Below are 22,164 nucleotides of genomic sequence, written 5' to 3'. Positions count from 1 at the left end.
ACACATGTGGAATTATATACATAGCAAACAAGTGTGAAACAACTGAAAATATGTCATATTCTAGGTTCTTCAAAGTAGCCACCTTTTGCTTTGATTATTGCTTTGCACACTCTTGGCATTCTCTTGATGAGCTTCAAGAGGTAGTCCCCTGAAATGGTCTTCCAACAGTCTTGAAGGAGTTCCCAGAGATGCCTAGCACTTGTTGGACCTTTTGCCTTCACTCTGTGGTCCAGCTCACCCCAAACCATCTCGATTGGGTTCAGGTCCGGTGACTGTGGAGGCCAGGTTATCTGGCGCAGCACCCCATCACTCTCCTTCATGGTCAAATAGCCCTTACTTTCAAAGTTTTCCCAATTTTTCGGTTGACTGACTGACCTTCATTTCTTAAAGTAATGATGGGCACTAGTTTTTCTTTACTTAGCTGCTTTTTTCTTGCCATAATACAAATTCGAGCAGTCTATTCATTAGGACTATCAGCTGTGTATCCACTGATGGTCCCAACCCCATTTATAAGGCAAGAAATCCCACTAATTAAACCTGACAGGGCACACCTGTGAAGTGAAAACCATTTCAGGGGACTACCTCTTGAAGCTCATCAAGAGAATGCCAAGAGTGTGCAAAGCAGTAATCAAAGCAAAAGGTGGCTACTTTGAAGAACCTAGAATATGACCTATTTTCAGTTGTTTCACATTTGTTTGTTAGGGCTCATTCAGACGGCCGTATGCTGTCCGCAAAAATACTGAATGCTATCCGTTTTTTTGCGGATCCGCAAAAAAACGGATCTGCAAAAAACGGATAGCATTCAGTATTTTTGCGGACCCATAGACTTCAATGGGGCCATGTCCTGATTTTCACGGACAAGTATAGGACATGTTTCATTTTTTTTGCGGATCCGCAAAAAAACGGATAGCATTCAGTATTTTTGCGGACAGCATACGGCCGTCTGAATGAGCCCTTATGTATATAATTCCACATGTGTTAATTCATAGTTTTGATGCCTTCAGTGTGAATCTACAATTTTCATAGTCATGAAAATAAAGAAAACTCTTTGAATGAGAAGGTGTGTCCAAACTTTTGGTCTGTACTGTAAGTTAGGCTACTTTCACACTAGCGTTTTTCCTGGATCTGGCAGGGTCCAGCAAAAATGCTTCCATTACTGATAATACAACCATCTACATATCTTTAACATAGCCAAGACGGATCCGTCATTAACTCCATTGAAAGTCAATTGGGGACGGTTCAGATTTCTATTGTGACAGATTGTGGCAGAGAAAACGGATCTGTCCTCATTGACTTGCAATGGGGGTAATGCCGGATTCGTCTTGCTCCGCATGCCAGGACGTAAAGCAAAATACAACATGTTGCGCTTTTCTCTCCGGTCTGGGAACGTAACTAAATGGAACAGAATGCATTTTGGAGGATTACGTTTTGTTCAGTTCACCTTTGTCCCCATTGACAATGAATGGGGACAAAATTTAAGCGTTTTTTTTTCCGGTATTGAGCCCCTATGACGGATCTCAATACCGGAAAACTTAAACAATAAAGTGTGAAAGTACTCTTAGCTTATTTTTTCCCCTCTGATCTGAGGTCTGCTTCACACAGGGGCTTATTTACAAGGACGTGTGATCTGAGGTCTGCTTCAAATAGGGGCTTATTTACAAGGAGGTCTGATCTGAGGTCTGATTGGGGGCCTTATAACAACTGGGCATCTGATCTACGGTTTTATTGGGGTTCTGATCTGAGATCTGAAAAGGGGCCTTATTAACATTGGGGGTTAAATAGGGGCTTTATTAACATTGGGGGGCCTAATCTGAGGTCTGATTAAGGTCTTATTAACATTAGTATTCTGATCTGAGGTCTGATTGGGGGTCCTATTAACATTGAGGGTCTCAGCTGAGGTCTAATTAACATTGGGGATCTAATTGGGGGTCTGAGCTGAGGTCCGATTAACATAGGAGGTCTGACCTGAGCTATAATTAACATTGGGGGTTTGATTGGTGGTCTGAACTGAGCTCTGATGAAAAATATATTTTTCTTATTTTCCTCCTCTAAAACCTAAGTGTGTCGTATGGGCAGGTATGTTTTATAAGCCAAAAAATATGGTATTTAGTAATCACAAAAATGTAATAATAAATACATTTGAGCTCTCTCTATATATATATATTTGTGTGTGTTGTATGTTAATTATTCTGCTCCATCACATTTTTGTGATTACTAAATCTTGCCCCAGAGTATTTGTGTGATTACTAAATAAATCAGCGTCTTGCTGCTACCCCAGGACTTGAACTTAGAGTTTTGTATAAGATGATTGCTGCCTTACCTGGTGTGCTAAAGAGCATACTGTGACCAACCAATTTGTCTAGCCAAAATGTACTGGTATAGAGAACATTGTACAGAAATACTAATGAAGGTTTTCAGTTACAGAAATTCTCTTCCAACATAGTAGTGTGCTCTGTAGTACATTGGTAAGGTGCAGGTCCATACACAACGTTTGTGGGTTTGAATTCTGGGATAACCCCAGAAGTTTTTTTTTTTTTTTTTTTTGTAATTAACAAAATATAATGGAGCAAAATACATTATATATATATAAATAATAAAAGTCCGCAGCACTCCTTGAAAGATGAAAAAAAATTGCTATTTATTCACACATGTCATATAGTAACGTTTCGGTTCTCTCACAGAACCTTTTTCACTTGGCTTGAAAAAGATTCTGTGAGAGAACCGAAACGTTTCTATATGTCATGTGCAGACTTTTATTATTTGTTCATCATCCTGAATCGAGGGATTACCGCTGGCACCCATCTTTCAACCAAATTAAAGGAGTGCTGCCCGACTTTTTATATATATATATATATATATATATATATATATATATATATTTATATATTTATTTTTTATTTTTTTAAAGAGAGATAGCTGTTTTGCTCCATTATATTTTTGTGATTATTAAATAAATTAGGCTTATATTGTTAGCCTAATGTCCTGGTATACAGAGATGTATCTGTAGATACCAAAGCATTTTACATTCATACTAATTAAGATTTTTAGCTAGCAAAAGTCTTCCCATAGACCATGGTGTACTTTGTAGCCTTGTAGCAAGGCTTCTGTCTATTAAGCAGGAGGTTAAATGGGTATGAATCCCTGTGGTAACAGTTTAAAAGCAGAGACAAGAATACTTTTAAATACACTGGAGTATCCTCATACCCATCAGAACGCTAACATTGTTTGGGGATACTCCCAAGGATGACTCGATATATGGAGTTAGGCAGGGCACTCCTAAGCAGAGCAGGAACTTCGGCCCACTGGGAATTTCCTGGTAAGGTACGTTGCCAATCAGGCCCTGGCAGGGAGAGTTAAACGTGAGCTAACCCAAATTTTTACTATAAATAGTTAGGGCTTTTCCCTCCAACTTTAAAACAGAGGAGTTAGGGTGGGTTCACATCACGTTTTTCCCTGTTTAACGTATACAAAAAAACATAACATTTAAACGTATGTCTCGGACTGATGCCATACAGAGGCATCAGTTCTCCATAGGGTTCCATTGTAAAAAAAAAAAGTATTCTTCTTTTTACCAGTTCTGCGTTTTTGTATCCTTTTTTTCTGTAATGTATACGTCAAACTGAGGCATAAAACATAATGTGAACCCACCCTGCCCTCATTGTACACTGTACAAGCTGAAAAGCAGCATGATGCATTCAACTATTATGAGTACTCAAGGACCTATCTGAAAATGTAGTATTTCTGTATCTTGTTTGTTTTTCTTCACTTAGTGACATGGAAAATGAATAAAAAAAATGTGTTTAACAGAAAAACTTTAACCCATACCATACTATTCTCTCTCTTCACATCGTGTTTTAGCATGTTGCTGGTCTGTGCCAGGAAAGCTCCTGATGCTTAGAGTATGTCAAACCTATTCACTGAGCATCGTTTTATCACATTCGTTTTATGTCAGGGAGATGTGCATGACCATACTTTTTACTGTATTAAATAGCACAACTTATTTATTCAATGATGAGGCCTATGGGCAATTTATGTCACTATATGCTTATACAGTAGTATATGCCCAAGCCTTCCTTTGGAGGTATAGATCAGTATGCAGGGGTGGACTGGCCATAAACCCTACAGGGAAAGTTCCCGGTGTGATGAGGCCCAGAGGACCGCCAAAGCCCTACTCGCAGCCGCTGGCCAGGTATATAACAATCTGATCCTTGGGAAATTGATACCATTGAATACTGTAGCGAGGGTAGCAGTACTTTGTGCTGCACTGTGATATTTGGTTCTGCTGGGATGGTATGTTGTGCTGCACTATGGTATTGCAGGCCCTGCCTACTTCTGTTGTCCCTACCTTCTTCTGTTGGTCTTGCCTTCTTGTGTTGCACCGGTTTCTGTCAATCTGGACCCATCTTGCAACATGGGGCCATTTTTAAGTTTTTTTCAGGACTTAAGTTCCTAGTGCATTACTGTCAGTATTAGTACTTCTGAAGGCTCAAATATGACGTGAACAAAGCCTCAGTGAGCCTGTGATGGTCATATGATAGGTTAAAGTCTCACCATTTGTTAATGTCAGGAAGTCATCTGTCCATGGTTTCTGAAGTACAAGTACAGGGACATAGGGAGTACTTTAGGGAGATGTTTCTAGAGAAGAATATGTATCCTGTATGCTCCCATGTGCCTCTATATACAAATAATGACATACAGAGGTACAGTATTTACCCAAAGCAGACTGTGGGCGATGTACTATAGAGCCATCCAACATCTCTATGGTAATCTGCATGGGCTCTGAGTTATTAATATTATTTATTTGAAAGCACCATTAATTCCATGGCACTGTACTTCTGAGAGGAAGCATAAATAATATAAAACAACACAGGTCCAATGAGCAATTTTATTATTATTATTATTTATTATTAAAGCGCCATTCATTCCATAGCGCTGTACATATGAGAAGAGGTATACATACATAATACAGACAATTGCACTAATCATAAACAAGACGAGTTACAGACTGGTACAGAAGGAGAGAGGGCCCTGCCCGTGAGGGCTTACAATCTACATGGTATGGGAGAAGGACACAGTAAGTGTGGGTGAAGTTGGTCATGGCGGTATGGAGGCAGCAGGGTCACTGGTTGCAGGCTTGTCTGAAGAGGTGGGTTTTCAGGTTTCTTTTGAAGGATTCCACTGTAGGTGAGAGTCTGATATGTTGGGGTAGCGAGTTCCAGAGTATGGGGGATGTACGGGAGAAATCTTGGAGGCGATTGTGGGAAGAGGCGATAAGAGGAGAGAAGGAGGTCTTGTGAGGATCGTAGAGTACGTGTGGGGGTGTATCGGGAAAGTAGCTCAGAGATGTAGGGAGGGGACAGGTTATGGACGGCCTTGTATGTATTTGTTAGTACTTTGAAGTGAATTCGCTGGGCAATGGGGAGCCAGTGAAGGGATTGGCAGAGGGGAGAGGCAGAGGAGTAATAGGGTGAGAGGTGGATTAGTCGGGCAGCAGAGTTGAGGATAGATTGGAGGGGTGCGAGAGTGCTAGATGGAATGCCACAGAGGAGAGTGTTGCAGTAGTCTAGGCAGGAGATGATGAGGGCATGTACAAGCATTTTCGAAGATTCAAAGTTAAGGAAAGCACGGATGCGGGAGATATTTTTGAGTTGGAGGCGGCAGGTGGTGGAAAGTGCTTGGATGTGCGGTCTGAAGGAGAGGGCAGAATCCAAGGTCACTCCAAGGCAGCGGACTTGGTTGACCGGGGAGAGTGTGCAGCCATTGATCGTGATACAGGGAGTGCAGAATTATTAGGCAAGTTATATTTTTGAGGATTAATTTTATTATTGAACAACAACCATGTTCTCAATGAACCGAAAAAAACTCATTAATATCAAAGCTGAATATTTTTGGAAGTAGTTTTTAGTTTGTTTTTAGTTTTAGCTATTTTAGGGGGATATCTGTGTGTGCAGGTGACTATTACTGTGCTTAATTATTAGGCAACTTAACAAAAAACAAATATATACCCATTTCAATTATTTATTTTTACCAGTGAAACCAATATAACATCTCAACATTCACAAATATACATTTCTGACATTCAAAAACAAAACAAAAACAAATCAGTGACCAATATAGCCACCTTTCTTTGCAAGGACACTCAAAAGCCTGCCATCCATGGATTCTGTCAGTGTTTTGATCTGTTCACCATCAACATTGCGTGCAGCAGCAACCACAGCCTCCCAGACACTGTTCAGAGAGGTGTACTGTTTTCCCTCCTTGTAAATCTCACATTTGATGATGGACCACAGGTTCTCAATGGGGTTCAGATCAGGTGAACAAGGAGGCCATGTCATTAGATTTTCTTCTTTTATACCCTTTCTTGCCAGCCACGCTGTGGAGTACTTGGACGCGTGTGATGGAGCATTGTCCTGCATGAAAATCATGTTTTTCTTGAAGGATGCAGACTTCTTCCTGTACCACTGCTTGAAGAAGGTGTCTTCCAGAAACTGGCAGTAGGACTGGGAGTTGAGCTTGACTCCATCCTCAACCCGAAAAGGCCCCACAAGCTCATCTTTGATGATACCAGCCCAAACCAGTACTCCACCTCCACCTTGCTGGCGTCTGAGTCGGACTGGAGCTCTCTGCCCTTTACCAATCCAGCCACGGGCCCATCCATCTGGCCCATCAAGACTCACTCTCATTTCATCAGTCCATAAAACCTTAGAAAAATCAGTCTTGAGATATTTCTTGGCCCAGTCTTGACGTTTCAGCTTGTGTGTCTTGTTCAGTGGTGGTCGTCTTTCAGCCTTTCTTACCTTGGCCATGTCTCTGAGTATTGCACACCTTGTGCTTTTGGGCACTCCAGTGATGTTGCAGCTCTGAAATATGGCCAAACTGGTGGCAAGTGGCATCTTGGCAGCTGCACGCTTGACTTTTCTCAGTTCATGGGCAGTTATTTTGCGCCTTGGTTTTTCCACACGCTTCTTGCGACCCTGTTGACTATTTTGAATGAAACGCTTGATTGTTCGATGATCACGCTTCAGAAGCTTTGCAATTTTAAGAGTGCTGCATCCCTCTGTAAGATATCTCACTATTTTTGACTTTTCTGAGCCTGTCAAGTCCTTCTTTTGACCCATTTTGCCAAAGGAAAGGAAGTTGCCTAATAAGTATGCACACCTAATATAGGGTGTTGATGTCATTAGACCACACCCCTTCTCATTACAGAGATGCACATCACCTAATATGCTTAATTGGTAGTAGGCTTTCGAGCCTATACAGCTTGGAGTAAGACAACATGCATAAAGAGGATGATGTGGTCAAAATACTCATTTGCCTAATAATTCTGCACGCAGTGTAGATAGGTCCGTTGGGGGGGTTGAGCAAGATGGGGGAAAGAGGATGAATTCTGTTTTATCCATGTTATGTTTTAGAAAGCGAGAGGAGAATAAGGATGATATAGAAGATAGACATTGTGGGATTCTGGATAATAAGGTGGTGATGTCTGGACCAGAGAGGTAGATTTGTGTGTCGTCAGCGTAGGAGTGATACTGAAACCCATGGGACTCTATGAGCTGTCCCAGGCCAAAAGTGTAGATAGAGAAGAGCAGGGGTCCTAGGACAGAGCCTTGCGGGACACCAACAGAGAGGGAATGAGACGAGGAGGTGGTGCGGGAGTGGGAGACGCTAAACGTCCGGTCTGTGAGGTATGATGTGATTCAGGAGAGGGCCAGGTCAGTGATGCCAAGAGATGAGAGAGTTTGCAACAGAAGGGAGTGGTCAACAGTGTCGAATGCAGAGGACAGGTCAAGGAGAAGGAGGACAGAGTATTGTTTCTTGGTTTTGGCTGTCAGGAGGTCATTGGTGACTTTGGTGAGGGCAGTGGAAGCCAGATTGTAGGCGGTCAAAGACGGAGCAGGAGGAAAGGTGAGAGGACAGTTCAGAATGGACATGTTGTTCAAGTAGCTTTGAGGCATACAGAAGCAGTGATATGGGGCGATAACTGGACAAAGAAGATGGGTCAAGTGAAGGCTTTTTGAGCATGGGTGTAATGGTAGCGTGTTTAAAAGCAGAGGGGAAGACACCAGAGGTTAGTGATAGGTTGAAGAGATGAGTTAGGGCTGGGATAAACACTGTGGTGAGATTAGGGATAAGGTGGGATGGGATTGGGTCAAGTGCACAGGTGCTGAGATGTGATCTGGAGAGTAGAGTGGAGAGTTTTTCTTCTGTAATGGTGGAGAAGCGGGTTTTGGGAGAAGAGGACCGAGCAGTTGTGTAGAGGGTCTGTGGGGACTGTGTAGTGAAGCTTTCTCTGATGTTAACTATCTTTTGTTTGAAATATTTGGCAAAGTCCTCAGCTGAGAACAGAGGAGAGGGTGGGGGCGCTGGGGGACGGAGAAGGGAGTTAAAAGTGCTAAAAAGGGAAGATATGAGAGATGAGAAGTAGGCCTGTTTTGCATCAGCGAGTGAGGATTTGAATATGAGTAGGGATTGCTTGTATATGGTGAAATGATCTTTTGAATGGGATTTCTTCCATCGCCGCTCAGCAGCCCTGGAAGCTTGTCTGAGTTTTTTGGTCAGGTTGGTGTGCCAGGGTTGTCTGTTAATTTTTTGGGTTTTGTTGTGTGTGAGGGGGCAACAGTGTCCAGAGCTGTACTTATTGTGGTGTTATATAGGGTGGTAGCAGCATCTGGGTCTTGGAGGGAACAGATGGTAGAGAGTGGGAGAAGAGAGTCAGAAAGCAAGCCTAGATGTTTAAGGTTTCTGCAGGGGGTGTGCTAGTGTGTGGACTGGGGGAGCAGCAGAAGAGACCAATGAAGAGAAGGTGAGTAGGTTGTGGTCGGATAGGGGGAGAGGCGAATTAGAAAGGTTAGATAGGGAGCAGAGGCGGATAAAGATAAGATCCAAAGTGTGACCATCTCTGTGGGTGGGAACTGAAGACCACTGTGATAGGCCGAAGGAGGAAGAGAGCGATAGGAGTTTAGAGGCGGCTGAGTGGCAGTTGTCAATAGGGATGTTGAAGTCACCCATGATGATAGTGCGGATGTCGGCAGAAAGAAAGTGTAGTAGCCAGGTGTTAAAGTGGTCAAGAAAGATGGTGGCTGGGCCTGGGGGGCGGTAAATGACGGCTACTTGGAGGTTAGAGGGAGAGTAGATGCGAACAGAGTGTACTTCAAATGAGGTGAGCTTAATGGAGGGTGGCAGTGGAGTTGGGATGTAGGAGCAGGTGTCTGATAGGAGAAGACCAACTCCTCCACCATGTTTGCAGCCGGGGCGGGGGGGGTGTGAGTGAATTGAAATCCACTATATGAGAGTGCAGCAGGGGAGGAGGTGTCAGAGGATGTCAGCCATGTTTCTGTGAGACCCAGCAAGGAAAGGTTTTGAGAGATGAAAAGTTCATGAATGTACAACAGTTTGTTACAGACAGAGCGTGCGTTCCATAATGTTCCTGCAAGAGGAACCAAAGGAGCAGGGGTCACAGGAATGGTTATTAGGTTTAAGGGGTTGCAGAAATTTGTAGAAGGAGATTTGTATTGGGACGTAGAGGTGATAGTGGGGATTTGCTGAGGGGGCCCTGGATTTGGAGAGATATCACCAGCAGTAAGGAGAAGCAGAGAAAGTGTTAGTAGGTGAGAATAGGAGAGGGCAGGAGGTATCTGTGTGTGTTTGGGAAGGAAGTGTTTTATGTTGCCAAGCATGCTTGTGCAAGCTGTCAGATGAGAAGGTAAGATGGAGGGAGAGATGAATAGTTCCTTGCTAGGTGAATGAACGTGGGGGTATTTCAGGAGGTTGTTGACAAGTGGGAAGAGTAAGATGAAAAATTTAAACATTGTTTGCATTAACTATGTCTGTAATTACCTGTGGTCCCCTTCTGGTCCAATTCTGGTATAATTCAGTCTGTGCACTTAAGAGTTGCACTTGAGAGATGTTGCATTTGGAAAGAGCAAGGTCTGAAAAGACCTAGGACCTTAGATTTATACCACTCAGTGTTCAATCAGGTGTGACCAAGAGGGGAACAATGAGTTCCTGTCTTGGAGAGGGAAATCTAAGGAGAGCTGTTAGAGTTCCCCATGTTGAAGTCTTTAAGAGTTCACACAAGACTGCCTAAATCAACACTGCTTTCATGGCTGTGATGAAACAAGGCTGGGACAATTAAGCCACATGACTGCCTATCTAGATTCACACACTTGGCTGAACTGTAGCGTTTAATTGCAGGGATAGTAATTAGCTACAAAGTTTAGATTAATCAACAAGTATAAATTAATTTATTGGCAAGAATAAGTGACACATCCGGGTCAGTTGAAAGGCCTACTAAGATACTGAGTAAAAGTTACCAAGTGGCACATTTCCAGCCTTTAACTATTATTATTTTTTCCTTGTAGATGAAACCTAAAATAAGGCATTAAAGGTGTTGTCCGGGTTCAGAGCTGAACCCTGACGTATCTCCTTTTTCCCCCACTCAGCCCCTCTGACGATGCTATTCCTTTCCCTGCGCTGAATCACGCAGGATAAGGGCATTTCCTGGAGATTCGGTGACGTACTGGGCTCTCCATGGGTAAGCTAGGCGGAGAATTCGAATGGACAGGCTTTAGTACTGCACTAGCCTGTAAAACACCTAGGGAAGAGCTAAAGCTCACCCATCAGTGCCAGTGACGTCACCAAGAACACTGCTAGGCAGAAGCCTCTGCCTAGCAGTGTTAAAAATATGAACAAACAGCCTTTGCCCTGCCTGATACAGTGCAGGGTAAGAGAGAGCATTGGAGCATAAAATGCTCCGATGCTCATGTCAGAGGGGCTGAGTGGGGGAGGAAGGGAATATGTCCGGATTCAGCTCTGAACCCGGACAATGCCTTTAAGGCCGAATAAACACGGCCGTGGAACATGGACGTGAGCGGTCTGTGGTATCCCGGCCTGGCATCCTGCTGACAGCAGGAGCGCACGGCATCATTGGTTGCTATGACGCGTGCGCTTCATGCCGCCGCTGCACTACAGTAATAGTAATACACACTATATGATCTATACGAGTGTATAACTGTAGTGCAGCGGCGGCATGAAGCGCACGGCGTCATAGCAACCAATGACGCCGTGCGCTACTGCTGTCTATAAGGGGTGCAATGGTAGAATTTGCACCCTGGCCCTTGTATTGCACTATCGCTAGACGCAACTAGAGGATACTTTTTTCATGGGCCACCCTGTGTTTATATATATATATATATATATATATATATATATATACACGTGTGTGTGTGTGTGTGTGTGTGTGTGTATTGTGCTTGGTTCTGCTGCTGTATACTGTAAATGTCCTGAGTTTGGTTCTGGTGCTGTATTTGTGTAATAAACTGGTAATAAACTTCTGGTGTTGTTTTTATATAATAAGCTTGGTTCTGGTGTTGTATATATGTGTCATGCTTGGTTCTGGTGTTGTATTTATGTTATGAGCTTGGCTCTGGTGCTGTATTTATGCATTATCTTTGAACTGGTGCCTTATATGTGTATCTTGGTTCTGGTACTGTATGTGGATATGGTGCTATGTTTATGCAATGAAATTCAACGGCAGTAAAGGGCTCAGCTCACCTGCACTCACTTGGGGAGGCACGGATCAGCCTGGAACCAGGCACTGAGTATAATCCAAAACAAGGAGAGACGTCTAGTTTGCAATATAAAAGTGATAGCCTTTATTCTTTAAAGCAATAATATATCCAATGACACAGTATAGACAGACAGCGTTAGCGTCTACACGTTTGGGATCTTAAAGTGTGACCCTTACTCATGTAATGAGATTGGTATGTTACCGCTACTATGGTATCTTATATAGATTAGCCATGCCTTATTATGTAAACCACACCAATCAAAAAGACCACTCCTATTTTTGCTGCCACCTGCTGCACGAGTATCCCCCTGTGACCGGCTCTCCCAGGTTCACCATATCTGCATTACTGCCCTAGCAGAAGTGATTAGTACTAGAAAAATGGTGCAACACGCCGGGGAGTAGCTAGGGAAACAGGCCAAATACCACAGAGGAATTGAGGCTGGAGCTAAGGCCTCTTTCACATGGGCGTTGCGGGAAAAGATGCGGGTGCCTTGCGGGAAAATGCACAATTTTTCAGCGCGAGTGCAAAGCCTTTTAAGGCATTTTGCACGCGCCTGAGAAAAATCTGCATTTTTGGTACCCAGACCCGAACCCGGACTTCTTCACAGAAGTTCATATTTCGGTTAGGTGTTGTGTAGATTTTATTATTTTCCCTTATAACATAGTTATAAGGGAAAATAATAGCATTCTTAATACAGTAAATTAGGGATGGAGGGGTTAAAAAAATAAAAATTTAAATTAAACTCACCTCACCGCGCAGCCCGGCTCGTCTTCTTTCTTCTTCGAGGACCTGGGAGGAAAAGGACCTTTGGTGACGTCACTGCGCTCATCACACGGTCCATCACCATGGTGATGGACCGTGTGATGAGCACAGTGACGTCTCCAAAGGTCCTTTTCCTCCAAGGTCCTGAAAGAATAAGAAAGAAAAGAATCCGGGCTGTGCGAACAAGTGGATGAGGTGAGTTTAATATTTTTTTTTATATTTTTAACCCCTCCATCCCTAATTTACTTAGCATTCTGTATTAAGAATGCTATTATTTTCCCTTATAACCATGTTATAAGGCAGAATAATAAAGATCGGGTCCCCATCCCGATCGTCACCTAGCAACCATGCGTTAAAATCACACCATATCTGCACTTGCTTACGGATGCTTGCGATTTTCACGCAGCCCCATTCACTTCTAATATAGAGCATGCTGCGATTTTCACGCAATGCACAAGTAATGCGTGAAAATCACCGCTGATGTGCACAGCCCCATTGGAGTGAATAGGTCCGGATTCATTGCGGGTGCAATGCGTTCACCTCACGCATTGGACCCGCAGGGAATTCTCGCCCGTGTGAAAGGGGCCTAAGGGGTAGAGAGAATCTACCTAGTCCTTGCATCCTGCAAGCAGCTAAGGCCTGTATAAAAGATAGGCCTATAATAAAGACCAGCCTACAGCCTGTAAGCAGTGCTTTGTGCAATATTGTGTGTCACGTGAAAGTGCGTAGCCTGGCTGAGAACAGTGTGTGTAGTGGTTATGACGGCAGAGATACCAAAACCTGTGAGCACCTATTACAGACAGTGCAGGTACTGTGCCACTTTACTATAATGGAGTCCCCTATAGTTCCTGGTCCTGCAGCAACTGCTGCCATGTGTTTAGGAGATAATACACTTTATTATAATGGAGTCCCCTATAGTTCCTGGTCCTGCAGCAACTGCTGCCATGTGTTTAGAAGATAATACACTTTATTATAATGGAGTCCCATATAGTTCCAGGTCGTGTAGCAGCTGCCGCCATGTGTTTAGGACATAATACACTATTAGAATGGAGTCCCCTATAGTTCCAGGTCCTGCAGCAACTGCTGCCATGTGTTTAGGAGATAATACACTTTATTATAATGGATACCCCTATAGTCCCTGGTCCTGCAGCAGTTGCCGCCATGTGTTTAGGCGATAATACACTTTATTATAATGAAGTCCTCTAAAGTTCCTGGTCCTGCAGCAACTGCTGCCATGTGTTTAGGAGAAGATGCAATTTATTATAATGGAGTCCCCTATAGTTCCTGGTCCTGTAGCAATTGCTGCCATATGTTTAGGAGATAATACACTTTATTATAATGAAGTCCTCCAAAGTTCCTGGTCCTTCAACTGCTGTCGCCATGTGTTTAGGAGATGGTACACTTTATTATAATGGAGACCCCTACAGTTCGTGATCCTGTAGCAGCTGCCGCCATGTGTTTATGACAGAATACATTTTATTGTAATAAATTCCCATGTAGTTCCTGGTCCTGCAGCAGCTGCCGCCATGTGTTTAGGAGAAGATACACTTTATTATAATGGAGTCCCCTATACTTCATGGTCCTGCAGCTGCCACCATGTGTTTAGAAGATAATGTACTTTATTGTAATGAATTCCCATGTAGTCCTGCAGCTGTCGCCATGTGTTTAGGAGATGATGTGCTTTATTATTTACTGGATTAGCAGCTATGACTAGTACTAAAACACTGAGCGGCAACAATCAGCCTCATCGTGGTCATTGTGTAAGGACAAATCCAGATAAAAAACAAACAAACACCACAATATATCATTTTTATTTTATTTTTTTATTGGAATAGCAATAAGCAACATTGTAATAAAATATTACTGGCCCTTTAATAAAATAAACAGGGATCACAGTGACTCTCAGGTCAGGACCGGTGGAGACCACAGAACTTGCTGCGGTCATTCAGACCAGTCCAAAACTGTCCTGAGATGAGAGCCACCGGATCCAAAGATCCAGAGGAAGGCGAACAAACCCCCCGGAGATTTCTAGCTCAGGGGGGGAAAAAATTCCTTCCTGACCCCAGATGTGGCGATCGGATTTCTCCCTGAATTACATCTGTCCTGCTGCATATTGCTGTATATATGTATGTAATATAAAGCTCCGGAGAGCTGACCCTGGAAAGAAAGAGACAACCTGCTCCTCAGAGCTTACAATCTAATATACAGTACATGCCCTGATCCTAAGAGCTTACAATCTAACATGCAATACAAGCTCTGCTCCTAAGAGCTTACAGTCTAATATACAATTCATTTTCTTCTCCTCGGATCTTACAGTCTAATAGAACAATAGAAACCCTGCTCCTCAGAGTTTACAATCTTATATACAGTGCATGTCCTGCTCCTCAGAGCTTACAATCTAATATACAGTGCATGCCCTATTCCCAAGAGCTTACAATCTTACAGACCTGAGTGAAGAGCTAGTTCTCTGGGCTTGTTCGCTTCAAATGCTTCACACTGGATGTGGATGTGTCCTCTTCAAGCTGAAATGAACCAAGATGATTCTGGTTTAGAACTTGCATGTCATGTGGTGTCTATGATGTCATGTGTCTTCTGACATCATCATAGCTAACAGTCAGACAATATTTCAGCCAACACCTATTCCCCCTGACACCCCCATAGGCATAAAAATGTGGTCATGTTAAATTCCAACCTACCAAAGCCTTCTCTTCCTCAACATTTGTTAAAAGGGGAGGGTTGTGGCACCCCATACACATAAAAAAATCTACCTATTCCACCAAAGTCAGCAGGTTCAGCTCAGATAACATTAATATACCGTGTATAGCCCCCTAAGACTCTAAAAAAGACCACAAACAAGTCCCCATAATATAGATTTACAGAATGATAATGATACAGAGGAGATCTGCATCATTAAACCTGCATGAACATGATCAACGTCACAGATCTGTAGAAGGAACAATTCCAGGAAAATCTTCCTAGGACTGCACCTATATAAAACCACATTACAGTCTGGGACCCCACTCAGCCAGAGGATCGACACACTTCAAAGAGCAGCTCATGCTCCAGATGACCATACGTTTGAAAATGGGCCATTAACATACCACCTGTGTACTGGGGAGACAACAGGGTCCCCCCCAGTGGTTGCCAGGGAGTTCTCATATAGGGGTTGTCCAGATGCCTTTAGGAGGGACAAAGCATAATGCCCAGATGTGCACATTGTCCATAAAATAAGGTTTGTGAACATTTCTTAGAAATGTCTTCCCTTTAAAGATTTGTCCTGACAGTCACAGCAAGAAATATGTCCCACAGGGTTTGTTGTCGAGATTTCTAGGGGATGGGGGGATAAATGGTAGAGCCGAAGACTAACCTTTACCAGAGGGTGGAATTTTCTGACCTAGCCCAGTTTCTTAACAGCCTGGCCAAGGTAAAGTGGCATGTTGGCGCATCACCTGGCACTCAGCACCCACTACACATGCCCCAGTGTCCACCCCTTACTTACACCCTTGTTAATTGTGTGGTATTTCACAACACAGCCTCTAACTACACGATGTATGAAGGTCTCAGCATGGAGGGAAGAGCTACTTACCTGAACGTGTCCGCCTCCACCTGTCAATCTCATGTGACACAAAATGGTTCTGGTTTAGAACTTTGGACATTCTGGACCAATTGTGACATCATGCAATGTCTATGATGTCATATGTCTTGTGATATCATCATAACTAACAGTTGTTTTATGCATTGTTTGCAAGAGTTAAACAAAGTATAACATGGGGGGGGCTGTGGTTATTTTACTCTTATTACAAGACTACAACAGACAATGGGGGAGATTTATCAAAAATGGTATAAAGGAAAACTACCTTAGTTGCCCATAGCAACCAATCAGATTCCACTTTTCATTTCCCAAAGGAGCTCTAAAAAACAAAAGGTGGAATCTGATTGGTTCCTATGGGCAACTAAGCCAGTTTTCCTTTACACCAGTTTTGATATTTCTCCCCCAATGCGTATAGGCCATAAAGTAATGGACTCCAAATGATCAAAAGTGATTTCATTAATCAGACAATAAGGGTTAAAAACAATGAAAAGCATGCTATAAGCACCAAACACTTCCCTACCCCACCCCTTTGGTAATAAACCAATAATTGTATGGGCACTGAGAGGTATGAATTTAACAATCACAAAATTATAATAACGGTGTATACCAATACCATAAATATATCATCCCTTTTCATAAACCAATGGCCGCTATATCTAACACAATACAACATATAATAACTAAAAGTACATGTACTATAATAACACAACCAATTATAGTAGGTCAGACTACAGTTACTAAATAGTGGGCTAAACCCTTTTAATCCAATATAAATTCACAACTGATGGGTAGCCTATTTAATTTAATACTTAACATTTATTAATGTCTAAGAGTAAAATAATGGACCCTTCTATAATAAACACTCAAATTTGTAACCACCGGTTACACTAGTCTCCTGCAAAAATAATATCTACTCGGAGATGGGAGAGGACCAAATATAGGGATATGACAAATTCCAGTTTCACCTTAAAGAGCGAAAACATCGCCAGTTCAACAGGGACTTGCAAGACTTTCGGGATAACCGGGTATATTCCACCTTAGATCGTAGTATACCACAGACAAAACGTCCGGAAGCGGACATCACATCCAGTGACACTGAGGCCTCAGAAAACGAGGGGGAGATAAGTCAGGCATATAGAGGAAGGGGTAGGGGTTATAAGAAATCCCAGAACTTCAGAGGCAGAGGGGAGAGGAATAATCCGAGAGGTAGACAGGATCAAGGTGGGTCCGATTTTTTAGAGACACCATACCCTCTACGCAACCGAAGGTTTCAGAAATCACCACCCCAGACCAACAGGCCGTTAGGCAACACAAACAAATAGTTAATCTCTCCAACCAGCAGCTTCAGGACTCAGAAATGTGTGTACTTAGCAAGGGCCTCTCTTTTGTCCCTACCTCTAGCTTTAATCTTTTCAATTGGGTTAGAGATATCCACCTCTTCGCTAGAAAACTCAGATGGCGAATACACTTTGCGCTCATTGAAAAACGAGAGAGCAAGGAGATGGGTATCTCACCTGACATCCTTCAAGATGTCCGCCTTCTGTATAGTTTGAGTGACAGCATCCCTCAAGAGGGCAAAGGTCCCTTTACTTCTCTTAAAAACAAGAGCCTCAAAATGCCACCTTTGGGGGACCCTACGTGTATCGACGTCTTTGTCAACCAAGTCTGCCGGGACTTGTCTAATCTTACCTCCTTTCACTGTGGCTTTAATTGTAGTAAAAGTGAATACAAATCATTGTTAGATCTAGAGAAAAAGAAAAATCTAACCATCAAACCCTCGGACAAGGGGGGTAACATCGTTCTGATGGATACTATTGACTACAAAAACATGTGCCAGGTCTTGCTTAATGACAAAGAAACTTATGAGAGGCTGGGTGGTGATCCCACTGTAACCTATCAGAAGGACTTAGTCAATATACTACGACTAGCCAAGATTGAAAATCTCATCTCAGGGGATGAATTTGACTACTTATATAAAAAAACATCCAACTGTAGCCACATTTTATAGTTTACCCAAAGTCCACAAGGGTGGCACTCCGGTTAAAGGACGCCCGATTGTATCAGGTGTGAATAGTTTGACCCAAAATTTGGGGATCTATGTGGATCACATTTTAGCACCATTTGTCAAAACACTTCCCTCATATCTTGGTCGCCTCGAGGGGATAAGTTTGGAGGAGGGGACATCCCTGGCCTCAATTGATGTAGAGGCCCTCTATTCCTCCATACCCCATGAACTGGGAATGAGGGCAGTGGAATCATTCCTCTCTACCAGAGGACAACAATTTTATCCACACAATGCCTTTGTTCTGCGTTTGCTTAATTTTGTCCTGACAAGGAATTATTTCTTGTTTGACGGGGTCCTCTACCACCAGCTCAGGGGCACAGCGATGGGGAGTTCATGTGCCCCGTCGTATGCTAATCTGTTCCTGGGCTGGTGGGAGAGGACCCTTGTCTTTAGTGATGTATCCAGCAAATATACCCCATGTATCACCACTTGGGCAAGATTCATAGACGACGTCTTTGTTGTCTGGAAAGGGGGAGAAAAGGACTTCTCTGACTTTGTAAAGGAGTTGAATATCAATTGTATCAACATGAAATTCACCTCAGTTTTTGAAAAGAATACCTTGCCTTTTCTTGACATCTTGATTTCAAGGGGAAAGGAGGACTTGATACAAACAAGTATCTTCAGGACGCCCACCTCCACAAACTCACTTCTACACTGGAGTAGCCATCATCCCTATCCCCTAAAAAGGGGAATACCAGTGGGACAGTACCTGCGGATCAGGAGGAACCGCTCCACTTGGGATGCCTTTAAAGAACGGGCCAATGACCTAAGAAGTCGATTTCGGGAGAGGGACTATCCTGATGCGGTCCTTAGATCTGCCTTTAGGAGAGCATGTGAGAGTGAGCGAGATGAACTTCTCTACTCAAAACCCCAAAAAACTGAGAGTGGACTCGTATGCCTTATAGGTACCTTTGATGATGCCTCAGACGAGGTCAAACATATACTGAGAAGACACTGGGAGGTTCTCCTTATTGATCCAGACATTAAGAAGGTAGTCTCCGAAACAGTACAGATCACCTACCGTAGGGGCCTCAGCCTTAGGGATCGCCTTGTACACAGCCACTACAGTGAGACACGAGATATAAAAGAGACATGGCTCCAGCGTCCGGTCGGATTTTTTCGCTGTAGTTGCTGTGTGGCGTGCCCACACATTACACACGGACGGTCGTTCCGTGCTAATGTCACCGGTAAAAACTACCAAATCAGACATTTTATCAATTGTCGCACCAAGGGAGTGATCTATAGGGCAAACTGTAGATGCGGTCTTGAATACATAGGGAAAACCACCCGTGAATTGCGACGACGGGTGGGAGAACACCTGGGTGACATTAGAAACAATAGAGACACGCCCCTGGCAAAACATATAAATGTGACACACGGTGGTGACACGTCTGGCCTGAGATTTATGGAAATTGAAGCGGTCGCAAGACCAAAAAGGGGAGTAGACTGGGACCAGAGGATTTTGCAGAGAGAGACGTGGTGGATCTTCCACCTTCAAACTGTGGTTCCCACGGGTTTGAATGAGCAACTGTCATTCAACTGCTATATCGAACCGTAACTTATCTCTCCGCTAGTCAGCACTATCAACCGGTCTCACCCACCACCCCTGCCGAATGAGATATATATTGATCTGTATATACATGGAGTGGCATTTTACGCCATTCTATCCTAAATCTTGCTTGGATATTTATTGAGGGTGAGCGCTGACCTTGGGGGCGTTATAGCGATTGTTTAGGAGCGACAGTTATTTGAGGACCAACCTTATAAACTCTGACATTCCTTTTGGGGATCCGCAGACCAGGCAGACCAATGGAAAATAGATTGGAACGAAAGTGGTAGTAAGGGTTAAGCAGATTTGCCCTCTGACTTCACCTTTGCACTGCAATATACCCGCCTCACACATGCGCAGTAGAGAGCATGCGCCGATCGACATATATCAAGCGACGGCTGGTTGCTTAGTTACTTTAAATGCTTGGGCCTCGGTTTCATGGAGAGGGCTGACTATCTGGATCGTTACCTGACAACAGTAAAACGCCGCTACATCAAGCGTCTTAGGAAGGAGCATTGTCATGTGACTAATGGCTGAACAGCTGATGTACCACATGATAACTTCATTGACGCCGCATGACGCTGAGGGGGTGTGTGATATAGGCGGAGCGACACAGCTTTTTAAATGATCCGCGAATGCGGCTCCATTGCCACTGCTACATGCGGGACACCGAGGAGCAGCATCCACCTCTCTATATCTGGGGACAGTTATCATCTAGAACTGGACAGATAAGTTTATTATGTTTACATGCTTGCACATCATAATGGTTTAGCATTTATGAACATACATCATTGAACAGTCTTTAAATACATACTGGTGACACCACTGCCAGGAGGACTGTTGCAATGTGCACTAAATAAACATCTTGAAGTAATGAGATATTTTTGTAATCTGATCCGGGGTGTGTTCACTATGTTTGGACAATAGTCTCACTGATGGATACACCTATAGATCAGTTGTGACTGGTGACACCTGCACCTGGATAACACCCACATTAAATGAAAACTATACTAACTGAATTTATATGTGATTTGTGATTGAAGACCAGAAACTCTTTGGGTCACTTGAACAAGAGGGTAATTTGGCCGTATATTTTTGCAATTGAAACGTCTGTATGGTTGAAGCTCACATTGAGACCTAACTGTGATTTAAGAATCATTGTGCAGCCGTCTATAAAAAGATGAACTGTGATGTATAATCCGACATGGTAAAACAGTGGGCTCTCTGTGATCCCTCATTTTGGTTAAGTAAGTGACCCCATATCAAGGGGCCTCTAGGATATAATTTTGTCCCCTGATGAATCAGACATCATTGAGGAAACGCGTCAGGACACTGTGTTTATCTGATAATTTATCATTTATATTTGTATACGTGAGTGGATTGGATTAAGGGCCGCGGGTTATCCACAGTCATCCTGCGACAGTACTTGTTCAAACTCACTACGTATCTTTTGCCAGTTCAAGTGCTCTCCTTGTAACCGGTGGATGTCTATGTGACCTATGGGACCATATTCTGTCTATCGGGCAAAGCTGGGCAGTCCACATCTATGGAGGGTGACAATAGGGCTAATGTACTAGACAGGGGGGAGGAGAGGTAGAGACAGGGACAACTAGGGCTTTGACCCAGCATTGTGTCTTTCTGCCTTGGTACCTCTAATCCTATCTTTACTATTTAGAATTTTTCCTATCCCTATATTTGGTCCTCTCCCATCTCCGAGTAGATATTATTTTTGCAGGAGACTAGTGTAACCAGTGGTTACAAATTTGAGTGTTTATTATAGAAGGGCCCATTATTTTACTCTTAGACATTAATAAATGTTAAGTTTTAAATTAAATAAGCTACCCATCAGTTGTGAATTTATAAAAGTACATGCACTAACAGGAATGTGTCATCAGAAAATCACCTATTGTGTAAATCACATTTTTATGTTTAAAATATTTTGAAAGATTTTTTTATGTTATTTTTAACTCCTTAAGGACCAGGCCATTTTTTGCAAATCTGACCAGTGTCACTTTAAGTGGTGATAACTTTAAAACGCTTTGACTTATCCAGGCCATTCTGATATTGTTTTTTCGTCACATTTTGTACTTCATGACACTGGTAAAATGGAGAAAAAAATAATCATTTTTATTTATTAAAAAATACCAAATTTGCCAAAAATTTGCAAAAAATTGCAAATTTGCAAGTTTCAATTTCTCTACTTCTATAATACATAGTAATACCTACAAAAATAGTTATTACTTTACATTCCTCATATGTATACTTCATGTTTGGATCATTTTGGGAATGACATTTTGTTTTTGGGGGACATTACAAGGATTAGAAGTTTAGAAGCAAATCTTGAAATTTCTCAGAAATTTAAAAAAAAAAAACTTTTTAGGGACCAGTTCAGGTCTGAAGTCACTTTGTGAGGCTTACATGATAGAAACCACCCAAAAATGACCCCATTCTAGAAACTACACACGGCAGTGCACAGAAGGAAAGGAATACCATATGGTTTTTGGAAGGCAGATTTTGCTGGACTGGTTTTTTGACAACATGTCCCATTTGAAGCCCCCCTGACGCACCCCTAGAGTAGAAACTCCAAAAAAGTGACCCCATTTTAGAAACTACGGGATAGGGTGGC

At 42.8% G+C, this 22,164-nt stretch overlaps 1 protein-coding gene and 1 long non-coding RNA gene across 2 annotated transcripts in view; one reads left to right on the top strand and one right to left on the bottom strand.

The window, feature by feature from the left end:
* Window positions 1–22,164, top strand: part of PRMT8 (protein arginine methyltransferase 8) — a 374,391-nt gene that overhangs the window by 249,299 nt on the left and 102,928 nt on the right. The gene's annotated exons all lie outside the window — the stretch shown is intronic.
* On the bottom strand, window positions 14,371–22,131 carry LOC121007427. Its single transcript, XR_005780414.1, has 3 exons — window positions 22,121–22,131; window positions 15,273–15,276; window positions 14,371–14,548 (listed from the first exon to the last, which is right to left on the bottom strand). It is a non-coding gene; the product is annotated as an uncharacterized LOC121007427 (long non-coding RNA).

This window comes from Bufo bufo, chromosome 1 (assembly GCF_905171765.1).
Source record: "Bufo bufo chromosome 1, aBufBuf1.1, whole genome shotgun sequence".
Lineage (NCBI taxonomy): Eukaryota > Metazoa > Chordata > Amphibia > Anura > Bufonidae > Bufo > Bufo bufo.
The sequence above is the reverse complement of the archived record's forward strand: the minus strand, read 5'-3'. Positions and strand labels throughout refer to the sequence as shown.